General features: G+C 44.0%; 1 protein-coding gene across 3 annotated transcripts in view; it reads left to right on the forward strand.

The window, feature by feature from the left end:
- Positions 1-8,532: 8,532 nt before the first annotated feature.
- Positions 8,533-14,327, forward strand: part of CLEC11A (C-type lectin domain containing 11A) — a 54,223-nt gene continuing 48,428 nt past the window's right edge. The window contains exon 1 of one of the 3 annotated variants that reach the window (XM_056544149.1): positions 8,533-8,552. The gene's annotated coding sequence lies outside the window, so the exon portion shown is untranslated. Of the gene's footprint in view, positions 8,553-8,717; positions 8,757-14,327 lie in introns of those variants that run through there. The other 2 variants (XM_056544147.1, XM_056544148.1) reach the window with 2 other exon arrangements.

A 14,327-nucleotide genomic window follows, 5' to 3' on the forward strand; every position in this document is an offset into this window, starting at 1 on the left:
CAGCCCGCGGGAAGGGGGCGTGTCGACCTCCGCACGAGGCGGCGGCCGACACGCCCCCTCGATACAACTCTATGGCAGAGCCGAAGCGCTGCCTTCGGCAATCTCCGGCTCTGCCATAGAGATGTACTGAGGGGGCGTGTCGGCCGCCGCTTCGTGCGGGGGTCGACACCCACTATCTGGGCCGAGAGCCAGGGCCCCGTACAGAGAGATCGCAGGGGGGCCCCAGCGGTCGGACCCCCCGCGATCTCAAACTTATCCCCTATCCTTAGGATAGGGGATACGTTTTTCACCACTGGACTACCCCTTTAAGCTCAAATATAATGAACCATTGTTTGAAGGACGCATCTGGGATAGAAAAAAAGATAAGAGTGTCTGCATTCTTGAAGATAAGGTACCCATCGTCTCTTGGTTCAAAAGTTTAAAGTTAGTTATGTAGAAAAAAAACAAGAAAGCTAGAATGCAGTCACTTAGACCGAGAATATGAAATGTAATAGAGACTCCATGTTGTCTCCTCTACCCAATTCCATCAGTAGAGATGCACCTTCAAGCATCTCCAAAGCAGAGCTTGACTTCAAGTACCGCTTATAATCGGAGAATGATTGGTAATGCGGTAAATATACGAGTGAGCGCTCGTGTTCTGCCCCTTGTGCTGCGGTTTAAGCAGAATGACATCTTTTATGATGTGTAGTCATTTGGTTAAGTGATCATTTCTTCTTCAGCTATCAGATGTGACCCCCAACCTGAAGCAGATATAATCATAGAGAATACGCAGTAACGTTAGTGAGATCTGTGCGCTACGTTAACATGTAGGCTATGTCTTCATCCTTCCGGCCGCACACTGAATGATTTCAGGAAAATTCAATCAGCCCTAATGATAATTGTTCAGTCTCTAAAGTGACGACAATCAAATCTCATCAATCAGGCGCAGACATGTGACAATCAGATGTATATCCAATATTCTCAAAAGTATTCGTGACCCAATTATCAGTGTCGTTCCACCCCTCCACCACCATCCTGATTACTGGCTGTTAGGATTTACCCTCCCCCATTGTATGTTGTCTGAAGAGCTACTTGGTATGTAAAATAATTCAAGCTGCCTGAAGAATGGACAAATAACTACATGGGCTGCTTAAAAGTATATCTGCTTGATCAAACTTAAAAGTGTACCCCCCAACTTCAGCTCCATGTTACCGGAACAACTATAGAGGTAAAAAGAGAAATTCTTGATTGTTGCTGCTGCCACTAGGGGGAGCTTGATACTTCTGGATATACTATTGAATGCAATGGAAGCTGTTATAATCTGTATGCCAGGGGTCTTCAACCTGCGGACCTCCAGATGTTGCAAAACTACAACTCCCAGCATGCCCGGACAGCCGTTGGCTGTCCGGGCATGCTGGGAGTTGTAGTTTTGCAACATCTGGAGGTCCGCAGGTTGAAGACCACTGCTGTATGCAGTGATTAGGTCTGCTGAGCCAAGGTGAAAATATGCGGAGACCCTCCTAGAAAATGTGTGTGTGGGTTTTGTCTATCTTTCTTTCTCTTGTAAGGAAGAACAGGCCAAAACTCTATGGGGGGGCAGGGCCGGCTCTGCCTATAGGCAAAATAGGCAGCTGCCTAGAGCGCACTTTTGATGGGGGCGCCACTTTTGCCCACAGCAATAAAGTTAGCCAGCATCCGAAGCCCCCACCCTTCCAGCAAAACTCTGTCACCCCAGTAGTAAGGGGATTATATGAGGAGGAGGTTTGTTACAGTGTGTCACCCCAATAGTAAGGGAGTTACATAAGGAGGGGGTTTGTTACAGTGCGTCACCCCAGTAGTAAGGAGATTACATGAGGAGGAGGTTTGTTACAGTGTGTCACCCCAGTGGTAAGGTGGAGCATGTCAAGGGGTGGAGCCAATGGGGGTCAAGAGGAAGTAAAATTAGCATTACCCTAAGGTGGTGTCTGTTTACGCCATTAACTCATGTGGTGGAAACTGTGTACCTGCACCAAATTTATTAAAGGGGTACTCCCGTGGAAAACTTTTTTTTTTTTTTTTTTTAAATCAACTGGTTCCAGAAAGTTAAACAGATTTGTAAATCCCTTCTATTAAAAAATCTTTCCTTCCTTCCAGTATTTTTTAGGGGCTGTATACTAAAGAGAAATCCAAAAAAGAAATCATTTCCTCCGATGTCATGACCACAGTGCTCTCTGCTGACATCTGTTGTCCATTTTAGAAACTGTCCAGAGCAGCATATGTTTGCTATGGAGATTTTCTCCTGCTCTGGACAGTTCCTAAAATGGACAGCAGAGGTCAGCAGAGAGCACTGTGGTCATGACATCAGAGGAAATGCATTTCTTTTTTGGATTTATCTTTAGTATACAGCCCCTAAAAAGTATTGGAAGGATTAAGATTTTTTTTTTTTATAAATAGAAGTGATTTACAAATCTGTTTAACTTTCTGGCACCAGTTGATTTAAAAAAATCCGTTTTCCACGGGAGTACCCCTTTAAATGGTGCAGGGCATGTGTTTAATATGCTGCTGATCACATTTCCTACTTCAGTACTCCACTTTGTATGATGCTTCCTCTGCGACTTTTTAACCCGTGCATCAAATGTGCGACTTTGTAATAATGCTGTCCACAGCCAGTTTGTAAGCCAACTGAGATCTGAGCCTCAGTGAGTGCAGTTGCGCCAAACAATGCGACAAACTAACAGGTCACACATGATAAATTCCTGACCACTGCATGATATAAACTGAAATCTCCACTTGGTTTGTTCTTTTAAAAAAAAAAAAAAAAAAAAAAAGTCTTCTAAAGCAAAAGTCGCAATTAAAAGTCTCTAACAGCATCGGAGACAAACTCTGCGACACATTTACCCCACAAAATCAGGGTAAAACTAAGGACAACTTCCCCCCTATGGGAGAGATTTATCAAAACCAGTCAGGAGGAAAAGTTGCCCAGTTGCCCATAGCAACCAATCAGATCACTTCTTTTATTTTTAACAAGGCCTCTGCGAAATGAAAGAAGCGATCTGATTGGTTGCTATGGGCAACTGGGCAACTTTTCCTCTGGACAGGTTTTGATAAATCTCCCCCTATGTGCCTAAATAATGCCACAATATAGTGTCACATAAGTGTACTATACCGTTCTTACCTCACGGGTCTATTCACACATTCAGTATCCTGCGCATATTTGATGCTGCAGATTTCAACAATTGTAAACTAATTGATTAAAGGCAGCATAAAATATGTAGAAATAAGTATGCGGATACTGTATGTGTGAATACACCCTTAAATTAAAAACATGATTGTGCCATACAGTACCCAGTATATACAGTACCGCAATAACCTTCCTATTGCCAAAATATCACCCCTTAACTGTACTTAAAGACCTATAACCAACTCCAAATTTCTTCACTGTCAATAAATGGCTTAGGGTGCCCTGATCACAAACCTTTTTACAGTTTCTTGATACGCCCTCCTGTTCCTGAGATATGAAGGTTTATAGTTTGTTTGATAATTCAGGGAATCAGTCAGAGGGGCGTGAACTTAAAGAGTACCTGTCACCAAATAAAATTTTTAATATATTGTCAAGATATATTGTATAGGACACTTTGCTATTTAATTGCTGTTAAAATTCTCAACCTTTATATGTTTTTAATGTGATTGAATAAACGGCCACTAGGTGGCTCTATTCTGTTTCCTGCCGCAAGTCAAACAGTTAGTTTGGTCTCCTCCTAGCCTGGCAGGAGACTAAACTCAGGAAGTGCATGCGGGGCATGGCGAGGCACAGCTCTCACAGGCTTCAGTGACGTTGCGCCTTCTGGGGAACACCCACTTTCTCTTGCCGGGAGCTCACACATTGTGAGCAAGGGGAAAGGTACGATACACAGCTTTTTAAAGCTCAGAAAAAAAAGGGCAGGAGGGTGTTAACAGAACAGTGGTCCCTCAACATATGATGGTAATCAGTTCCAAATGAACCATCGTTTGTTGAAACCATCGTATGTTGAGGGATCCGTGCAATGGAAAGAATAGGAAGTTATACTCACCTGACCCCGCCGCTCCGGACCATCACTGCTCTTCACCGCTGCCCTGGATGTCGCCCTCCATCGCTGTTGCCGCGTCCCCGGGGTTTCCCCGACGCATCGGACGTCTCTGCTTCCTCGGGATCCTCGCTCTCCGTCGCCGCCATCACGTCACTACGCACGCCGCTCCTATTGGATGACGGGACGGCATGCGTAGCGACATGATGACGACGATGGAGAGCGCCGGCGATGCAGGGGATCCCAAAGAGGACGGGCCGGAGCCCCAAGGACAGGTAAGAGACCATCACCGGAGCACACGGGGCACCATTAACGGCTATCCGGTGGCAGCTGAAGCAGTCTGCGCTGCCGGATAGCCGTTTATGCGATGGCCCCGACATACAAAAGCATCGTATGTTGATTCTGAGAGGCCATCGAATGTTGAAATTATCATATGTCGGGGCCATCGTAGGTCGGGGGGGTCACTGTAGTTAGGGAATATAATCTGAGTTGGGTTAGAAAACATGGTACCATTGGTTGGATTATCAGATGTATAATCATGGCCATTGTCAGATAGTCCCTCCCATTATTAAAATTAAGTTCATGTCCATCTGACTAATTCCCTGAATTGTCAGACAAATTATAAACCAACATATATTGGGAACGGACAGGCGCATCAAGAAACTGTAAAAAAAAGTGTGTGATCAGGGCATCCTAAGGTTTAATGATAATGTAATCTTATCTTTTTGGGGGTTGGCCACAGGTCCACTTTAAAGACTTGCCCGAGTTATTAAAAAACAAAAATGCATAACCTATTATAGTGTTAAAATAAAAAATACAGTCTACTCACCTGGCCGGAAAAAAACAGTATCCTCCCATATACAGTGGACCCTCAAGTTACAATATTAATTGGTTCTGGGACGACCATTGTATGTTGAAACCATTGTATGTTGAGACCAGAACTCTATGGAAACCTGGTAATTGGTTCTAAAGGCACCAAAATGTCATCCAAAAATAGGAAAAAGTGAGAATTAAAGAAAAATAAGTAGATAACTAATATAGATAAAGCAAATCCTTACATATAAAAGTAAGAGAGAGCTGCTGGGAGCTGTAATCACTGTCTATGTCAGTGTTTCCCAAGCAGGGAGCCTCCAGCTGTTGCAAAACTACAACTCCCAGCATGCCCGGACAGCCAAAGGCTGTCCGGGCATGCTGGGAGTTGTAGTTTTGCAACAGCTGGGGCCAGCCTGCTTGGGAAACACTGGTCTATGTAGAGGACAGGAGCTTCTTCAGGGTCCTGTACAGTACACGCAATGTCCTAAAAAAGTAATGGAGTCGCCCTCACCGGGTGTCCAAAGGAGCAGCTAACCCTGGTACAGGTAAAGTATACAGAACATGTAATACCTCCCTGTACTGTAGGGGGCGCTACCAGACACCAGTCAGTGCATACACTTCAGTAATACAGGGGTTTTACCAGTGAATGCCCATTTTGATTGGTCGGTTCTTCCAGCCATTGACACGTTTCACAGATCTGGACTGTCTGTACATTGTATGTTGAGTCTGGTTTCAACTTACGATGGTCCAGAAAAGACCATTGTATGTTGAAACTATTGTATGTTGAGGCCATTGTAAGTTGAGGGATCACTGTACTCACATGCCCGGAAAAAAAAAGTGACACTTTTTGACACTTGTAGTGTACCTCAACCTTTAAACAACTTCTAAAATGTCATAGCAACATGTCATAAGTTGTGATCGGTGGGTTTTTAGCTGCTGAGACCCCCCACCAATCGCTAGAATGAAGCGGCTTAGCATTGTGTGCCTTTTTTTTTTTTCTGTTCGGCTTTCCTGGGAAAGCTGAGCGCACAGAGTACAGACACCATGACAGTTTCATTGGGATGCCTAGAGATTGTCATGGCGTTCATACTCCATGTTCTCAGCTTTCTGAGGAAAGCAAAGCAGAAACCAAGGAACACTGGGGGAGGGGGTTATCAATTGTTTTGGACTTCGACTTTGTTTTTTTGAGTTTTTGTATAATTTGTGCGCATATATCTTCACATCTATTAATAATTTGCAGCTTTTGCGATTTTCCCACACATCTGTCAGCACCGTGCTTATCATGTGTGAAATCTGCACAAAAACAAAGATGCAAAACCACCAAAAATTCACAAATCTATACCCCCCTAAGAAGAGCCCTAGAAAAAGGCTTTGTTATGTTTTTTTTTCTTACATCCTTCTTTGATGTACTTTGTGCAAAATTTATCACACATAGTGCGAACTTTTAATATATGTCCCTCAACTCCACTAAATTCACTGGAAAAAAAACAAAAACGCAGAGAAAAACAACTACACATAAGGACCAATTATAAATTCCCCCCACAGCTCTGAGCCAAGCATTTTTTTTTCTTTGTTCTAGCAATGAGGCGGCGGTCTCAGCAGCCAGACCCTACTTATCACAAAATGTCAGAAGTTGGATAAAAGCTGAGGTACAATTTAAAGGGGTACTCCGGTGGAAAACTTTTTTTATTTTTTAAATCGACTGGTGCCAGAAAGTTAAACAGATTTGTACATTACTTCTATTAAAAAATCTTAATCCTTTCAGTACTTATTAGCTGCTGAATACTATAGAGGAAATTCTTTTCTTTTTGGAACACAGAGCTCTCTGCTGACATCACGAGCACAGTGCTCTCTGCTGACATCTCTGTCCATTTTAACCCCTTAAGGACTCAGGGTTTTCCGTTTTTGCACTTTCAGTTTTTCCTCCTTACCTTTTAAAAATCATAACCCTTTCAATTTTCCACCTAAAAATCCATATTATGGCTTATTTTTTGCGTCACCAATTCTGCTTTGCAGTGACATCAGTCATTTTACCCAAAAATTCACGACGAAACTGAAAAAAAATCATTGTGCGACAAAATCGAAGAAAAAACGCCATTTTGTAACTTTTGGGGGCTTCCGTTTCTACATAGTACATTTTTCGGTAAAAATGACACCTTATCTTTATTCTGTAGGTCCATACGGTTAAAAGGATACCCTACTTATATAGGTTGGATTTTGTCGTACTTCTGGAAAAAATCATAACTGCATGCAGTAAAATTTATACGTTTAAAAATGTCCTCTTCTGACCCCTATAACTTTTTTATTTTTTCACGTACAGGGCGGTATGAGAGCTAATTTTTTGCGCCGTGATCTGAAGTTTTTATCGGTACAATTTTTGTTTTGATCAGACTTTTTTATCACTTTTTATTCATTTTTTAATTGTATAAAAAGTGACCAAAATAAGCTTTTTTGGACTTTTTTGGATTTTTTTGCGCGTACGCCATTGACTGTGCGGTTTAATTAACAATATATTTTTAAAGTTTAGACATTTATGCACGCAGCGATACCACATATGTTTATTTTTATTTACACTGTTTTATTTTTTTTATGGGAAAAGGGGGGTGATTCAAACTTTTATTAGGGAAGGGGTTAAATGACCTTTATTAACACTTTTTTTTTACTTTTTTTTTGCAGTGTTATAGGTCCCATAGGGACCTATAACACTGCACACACTGATCTCCTATGCTGATCACTGGCGTGTATTAACACGCCTGTGATCAGCGTTATCGGCGCTTGACTCCTCCTGCCTGGATCTCAGGCACGGAGCAGTCATTCGTCGATCGGACACAGAGGAGGCAGGTAAGGTCCCTCCCGGTGTCCTGCAAGCTGTTCGGGACGCCGCGATTTCACCGCGGCGGTCCCGAACAGCCCGACTGACTAGCCGGGATACTTTCACTTTTGCTTTAGAAGCGGCGGTCAGCTTTGACCGCCGCTTCTAAAGGGTTAATACCGCACATCGCCGCGATCAGCAATGTGTGGTATTAGCCGCGGGTCCCAGCCGTTGATGAGCGCCGGGACCGACGCGATGTGATGCGCTTCATATTGCGGGAGCCGGCGCAGGACGTAAATATACATCCTGCATCGTTAAAGGGTTAAGAACTGTCCAGTGTAGGAGAAAATCCCCATAGCAAACATCTATCTATAGCTCTGCACAGTTCCTAAAATGGACAGAGATGTCAGCAGAGAGCACTGTTCTTGTGATGTCAGCAGAGAGCAAAGAAGAAAATAATTTCCTCTGTAGTATTCAGCAGCTAATAAGTACTGGAAGGATTAAGATTTTTTTATAGAAGTAATTTACAAATCTGTTTAACTTTCTGGCACCAGTTGATTTAAAAAAAAAAAGTTTTCCACCAGAGTACCCCTTTAATTTTATAGCTGTAATGATCATAGCCGTATGATTAATACTTGTGGGCAGAAACAATTCAATTGAACTCCGTATAAAAAAAGGACAATTTGGGACATTTTTTGAGCTGTAAAACAAACAATTGTGCATGAACAGACAAAAGTCCAGCATTTTGGGGGAGATTTATCAAAACCTGTGCAGAGGAAAAGTTGCCCAGTTGCCCATAGCAACCAATCAGATCTCTTCTTTCATTTTGCAGAGGCCTTGTTAAAAATGAAAGAGGAAATCTGATTGGTTGCCATGGGCAACTGGGCAACTTTTCCTCGGCACAGGTTTTGATAAATCTTCCCCTTTGTTCCTGTGAATTTCAATTCACAGCTTTATTGTAGATCCATACGCAAGGCGCCATTCTTGTCAACAACTGTGGTATCTGACAGCAATAGTGTCTTGCATTATGGATTTACAATAAAGTTGTGAATGTTGATATGTGGTAGACAGGATGGGGATGGATACTTAGCTGGCAAATTGTCAAGTGTGTGAGTCCAGTAGTAAGGTTGGGATTATAGTGAATGATGGATGATGAGGGTTGTAGTGTCACATGACAGGAGGGGTGTAACCCTTTAGTTAGATGAATGTTCTCACTAAACACTACTTCAATAAAGCTGAAATCCACGCTAAGGCCCCGGGAAAAAAATGCCTCTAAAGCCAGGGTTTATAGAGAACAACTTGTTCTTTACTTCAGAATGCAATAACGATACAGGAAAATAATACTTTGGTGCAGAATTGAGAATACTTGAGAGTAGTATGGGACTTGTAGTCCTTCTGAGATATAACTGGTGTGTAGGGTTGCCACCTTTCCCTCAGAAAAATACCGGTCATGGGTGTGGCTATGTGGGGGTGGAGCTACAAAAGGGGAGGGGCCAGATTGCACAGGGGCTGAGGGATCAGGGGTTTAAGAAATGGCATGGGGGATGGGAGGGGGGTTTAAGAAATGGCATAGGGGATTGGAGGGATACAATATATATGTGGGGGGAATTTTCCTATATCGCACAAAAAAAATTACATTTAGAGAATACCTACCAAAACCCTATTTATGCCAGCGGCGGCGGAAGTGGTGGTGCGCGACAGCAACGCTGGCTCTCTCTGATGACGAGTGACGTCCCCCTGCGCAACGTCAGATAAACAGGCTAATCAGACAGTATCACACATGACAGGATTAGATGCACAGGCTCAGCAGACAGTATCACACATAACAGGATTAGATACACAGGCTCAGCAGACAGTATCACACATGACAGATTTAGATGCACAGGCTCAGCAGACAGTATCACACATGACAGGATTAGATGCACAGGCTCAGCTCACAGTATCACACATGACAGGATTAGATACACAGGCTCAGCAGACAGTATCGCACATGACAGGATTAGATACACAGGCTCATCAGGCAGTATCGCACATGACAGGATTAGATACACAGGCTCATATACCACATGACAGAATTAGATACACAGGCTCAGCAGACAGTATCGCACATGACAGGATTAGATACAGAGCGCAGCAGATAGTTTCATACATTAAAACATTAAATCAGTGTTTCCCAACCAGGGTGCCTCCAGCTATTGCAAAACTACAACTCCCAGCATGCCCGGACAGCCAAAGGCTGTCTGGGCATGCTGGGAGTAATAGTTTTGCAACAGCTGGAGGCACCCTGGTTGGGAAACACTGCATTAAATACACAATTTTGCAGAGAGGTCTCACCAGTATCTTGTCTTCACTTTCTCCTTTCCCCGGGCGGCTCCAGGTTAAGTAATGTCCGGGGATGAGGAGGAATGGGGGGGGCAATTATTTATCCCATGGGGCCACATGAGAAACTAAAAATATTGTGGAGGGTCGGGTAGTTTTTCCCCAGATCAGGCAGCATAGTTGTCCCCCAGATTAGGAGCATAGTTGTCCCCCAGATTAGGAGCATAGTTGTCCCCCAGATTAGGAGCATAGTTGTCCCCCAGATTAGGCAGCATAGTTGTCCCCCAGATTAGGAGCATAGTTGTCCCCCAGGTTAGGAGCATAGTTGTCCCCCAGATTAGGCAGCATAGTTGTCCCCCAGATTAGGAGCATAGTTGTCCCCCAGATTAGGAAGCATAGTTGTCCCCCAGATTAGGAGCATAGTTGTCCCCCAGATTAGGAGCATAGTTGTCCCCCAGATTAGGAGCATAGTTGTACCCCAGTTGTCCCCCAGATTAGGAGCATAGTTGTACCCCAGTTGTCCCCCAGATTAGGAGCATAGTTGTACCCCAGTTGTCCCCCAGATTAGGCAGTATAGTTGTCCCCCAGATTAGGCAGCATACTTGTCCCCCAGATTAGGCAGCATAGTTGTCCCCCAGATTAGGCAGCATAGTTGTCCCCCAGATTAGGCAGCATAGTTGTCCCCCAGATTAGGCAGCATAGTTGTCCCCCAGATTAGGCAGCATAGTTGTCCCCCAGATTAGGCAGTTTACCCCCCCCCCCCCCCCCCCCCTACACACACACACACACACACACACACATATATACACAGACACATAGAGACACATACACAGACACATATATATACACAGACACATATATACAGACACATATATATACACAGACACATATATATACACAGACACATATATACACAGAGACACATATATACACACAGACACATGTATACACAGACACATATATACACACACACATATACACACAGACACTCACCCGCCCTGCGCTGCAGATGGAGACAGAATACACGGCCTCTCCCCTCCCTGCTCTGCCTATGGAGGGTTGTAAGACTGCACGGGGCAGAGGGAAGGAGGGGGAGGGGGAGGGGGAGACAGGAGACAGGAGACAGGAGGTGCACGCCCCCTCCCCAGCACTGTACAGTCTCTTCCTGTCATCGCACGGAGCTCTCCCTGTCACAGGCTGCTGGTGTCAGACCTGGGCATTGTACGGCCGGTCATGAAAGCAGTCCTCTTCTGGGGATGCTGCTCCGTCCGCCCCTGTCAGTGAATGAAAAATACCGGCCATTGCATGGCCGGTATTTTTCATCCAAACTTACCGGCACAGCCCGGAATGTAGATGAAAATACCGGCTGTACCGGTAAAATACCGGCAGGGTGGCAACCCTACTGGTGTGGTTCTCTGTGGCGGCCATTGTTTCTGTGATGCTTTGTCTGTGGGGTGGTGTGGCCCGGAGCTAGGGGCTTGGTCGAGCAGCAGTGGGGCCTGGCCACTGGGTCGTTCACCCTGTGGTCATGGTGTCTCGGAGGCAGTGGTCACCGCCCGGCGCTACGCCAGTGTTCGTTTAGGGACCCACTCTGACTAGGTGGCCTTGACGTGGCGAGTGGGCTTGTACTTTTTGATCAAAATGTTTAATAACAACCTGTTAGTTTTTTTTTATTATGCTGAGAAGCAAATAGATCAAAATACAAATGGTGGATGTGCGGCTGTGTTTCTCTATTTGTGTTCTAGTTCTGAGATATAAGCTTGTTCCTTATCCTTGGTGGTACACGTTAAACTCAGACATATGACGTTTCTGGCCTGGCTTGTTATCCACTGCACTTTATAGGGGTACTCCGCTGCTCAGCATTTTTAACAAACTGTTCCGACCAGGGAGCTCATGATGTCACAGCCCCACCCCCCATGACATCATGCCTCACCCCCTCAATGCAAGTCTATGAGAGGGGGCGTGACAGCATTGAGGGGGTGGGGTGTGATGTCATGAGGGGGAAGCGCTACGACATTACGAGCTCCCGGCTCTAAGCGTTTGGAACATTTTGTTCCAAGCGCTGAACAGCGGAGTACCCCTAAGGACTTGAGACTGGGGAATAAGGAATGGACTTGACTGGTGATTAAGACTTTGTTCTAGACTTTCCTTGTAACACGTGCTGAATCAGAGGCTTATGGAGTTTTTGTCCTGGCTTGTTCCTCATGGTACTTAGGAAACTTTGTTTTTGGAAAAACTGTACTGCTGCACTAGCTATTATTGATTGTGTAAGTGCATGCTTCAGGGGTCTTCACGGGGTTGAGTGCCATGGTACAATATGCGTAGATTCCCTCTCTCACTTACGTTTCCTTGAGTTACTCTGAGACACCACTAGATTTGAATCCAGAAGGAGATGCCCAGACGTTAGTTTGTCGCATCAAGTAGTCCAGCCCAGTGGATACCCCTACCTAGTCCTTCCTTTGCTATAGGTCCCATTGGTTCTGCCTTTGCAAGTAGCTTTATACATGCAGCCACTATAGGCCTGAAGCACCCTCATCCTTTGGGAATCACACATAAGATGTAATTCCCCACATGTATCAACGAGCCTTGGAAGCTCATGACCTTGTCATGACTTTACCCTGGACTCCTTTTATTATAACTGGAACACCCCCAAGACCTGTTGTTTCAGAGACACCCTGATCCAGTTAACTAGCCATCAAAATTTAGCCCTTGCCAAAGTCACTGGGATCCTTATGCTTGTTTATTTGTTTAAGGGGTACTCCGGTGAAAACCTTTTCTTTTTTTTTTTTTTTAAATCAACTGGTGCCAGAAAGTTAAACAGATTTGTAAATTACTTCTATTAAAAAATCTTAATCCTTCCTGTACTTATTAGGTGCTGAATACTTCAGCGGAAATTCTTTTCTTTTTGAAACACAGAGCTGTCTGCTGACATCATGGGCACAGTGCTCTCTGCTGACATCTCTGTCCATTTTAGGAACTGTCCAGAACAGCATATGTTTGCTATGGGGATTTCCTTTTACTCTGGACAGTTCCTAAAATGGACAGAGATGTCAGCTGAGAGCACTGTGCTCGTCATGTCAGCAGAGAGCTCTGCGTTTCAAATGGAAAAGAATTTCCACTGTAGAATTCAGCAGCTAATAAGTACAGGAAGGATTAAGATTTTTCAATAGAAGTATTTTACAAATCTGTTTAAGTTTCTGGCACCAATTGATTTAAAAAAAAAAAAAAAGTTTTTCACCGGAGTACCCCTTTAAGCTTCCAACAAATGAATGGTCACTTGCTGTCTACACCCTGTTCCAAATTATTATGCAAATGATATTTTTCCCATTTACCTAAATAATTGCTGTAAATAACAGTCAGCATAATTCTCATGTTATCAACTATTAAGAGTACAATTCAAATTTTATTGAACAAACCTCCTAATGATAACGGGATTTTTTTTAAACATAGTTACATAGTTAGTACGGTTGAAAAAAGGCATACGTCCATCAAGTTCAACCAGGGAATTGAAGGGTAGGGGTGTGGCACGATATTGGGGAAGGGATGGGATTTTATATTTCTTCATAAGCATTAATGTTGTTTTGTTCCAGGAATGTATCTAGTCCTGTTTTAAAGCTGTTAATTTTTCCTGCTGTGACCAGTTCCTGAGGTAGACTGTTCCATAAGTTCACAGTTCTCATGGTAAAGAAGGCGTGTCGCCCCTTGAGACTAAACTTTTTCCTCTCCAGATGGAGGAAGTGCCCCCTCGTCCTTTGGGGGGGTTTGACCTCGAACAGTTTTTCTCCATATTTTTTGTATGGGCCATTAATATACTTATATACGTTTATCATATCCCCCCTTAAACGTCTCTTCTCAAGACTAAACAATTGTAACTCCTTTAATCGCTCCTCATAGCTAAGATGTTCCATGCCCCATATTAGTTTAGTCGCGCGTCTCTGCACCCTTTCCAACTCCGCAGTGTCCCTTTTATGGACAGGTGACCAAAACTGAACAGCATATTCCAGGTGAGGCCGTACCAATGCTTTATAAAGGGGGAGTATTATGTCCCTGTCCCTTGAGTCCATGCCTCTTTTGATACATGACAATATCCTGCCGGCTTTGGAAGCAGCAGCCTGACATTGCATGCTATTCTGTAGACTGTGATCTACAAGTCACCCAGATCCTTCTCTACCAGTGACTCTGCCAGTTTAATCCCCCCTAAGACATACGACGCATGCAGGTTATTAGTACCCAGATGCATAACTTTACATTTATCCACATTGAATCTCATTTACCAAGTGGATGCCCAGACACTTAGTCTATCCAAATCATCTTGTAACCTATACACATCCTCTATAGACTGTACTGTGCTACAAAGCTTG

The sequence above is a fragment of the Hyla sarda genome, chromosome 10 (genome assembly GCF_029499605.1).
Source record: "Hyla sarda isolate aHylSar1 chromosome 10, aHylSar1.hap1, whole genome shotgun sequence".
Classification (NCBI taxonomy): domain Eukaryota; kingdom Metazoa; phylum Chordata; class Amphibia; order Anura; family Hylidae; genus Hyla; species Hyla sarda.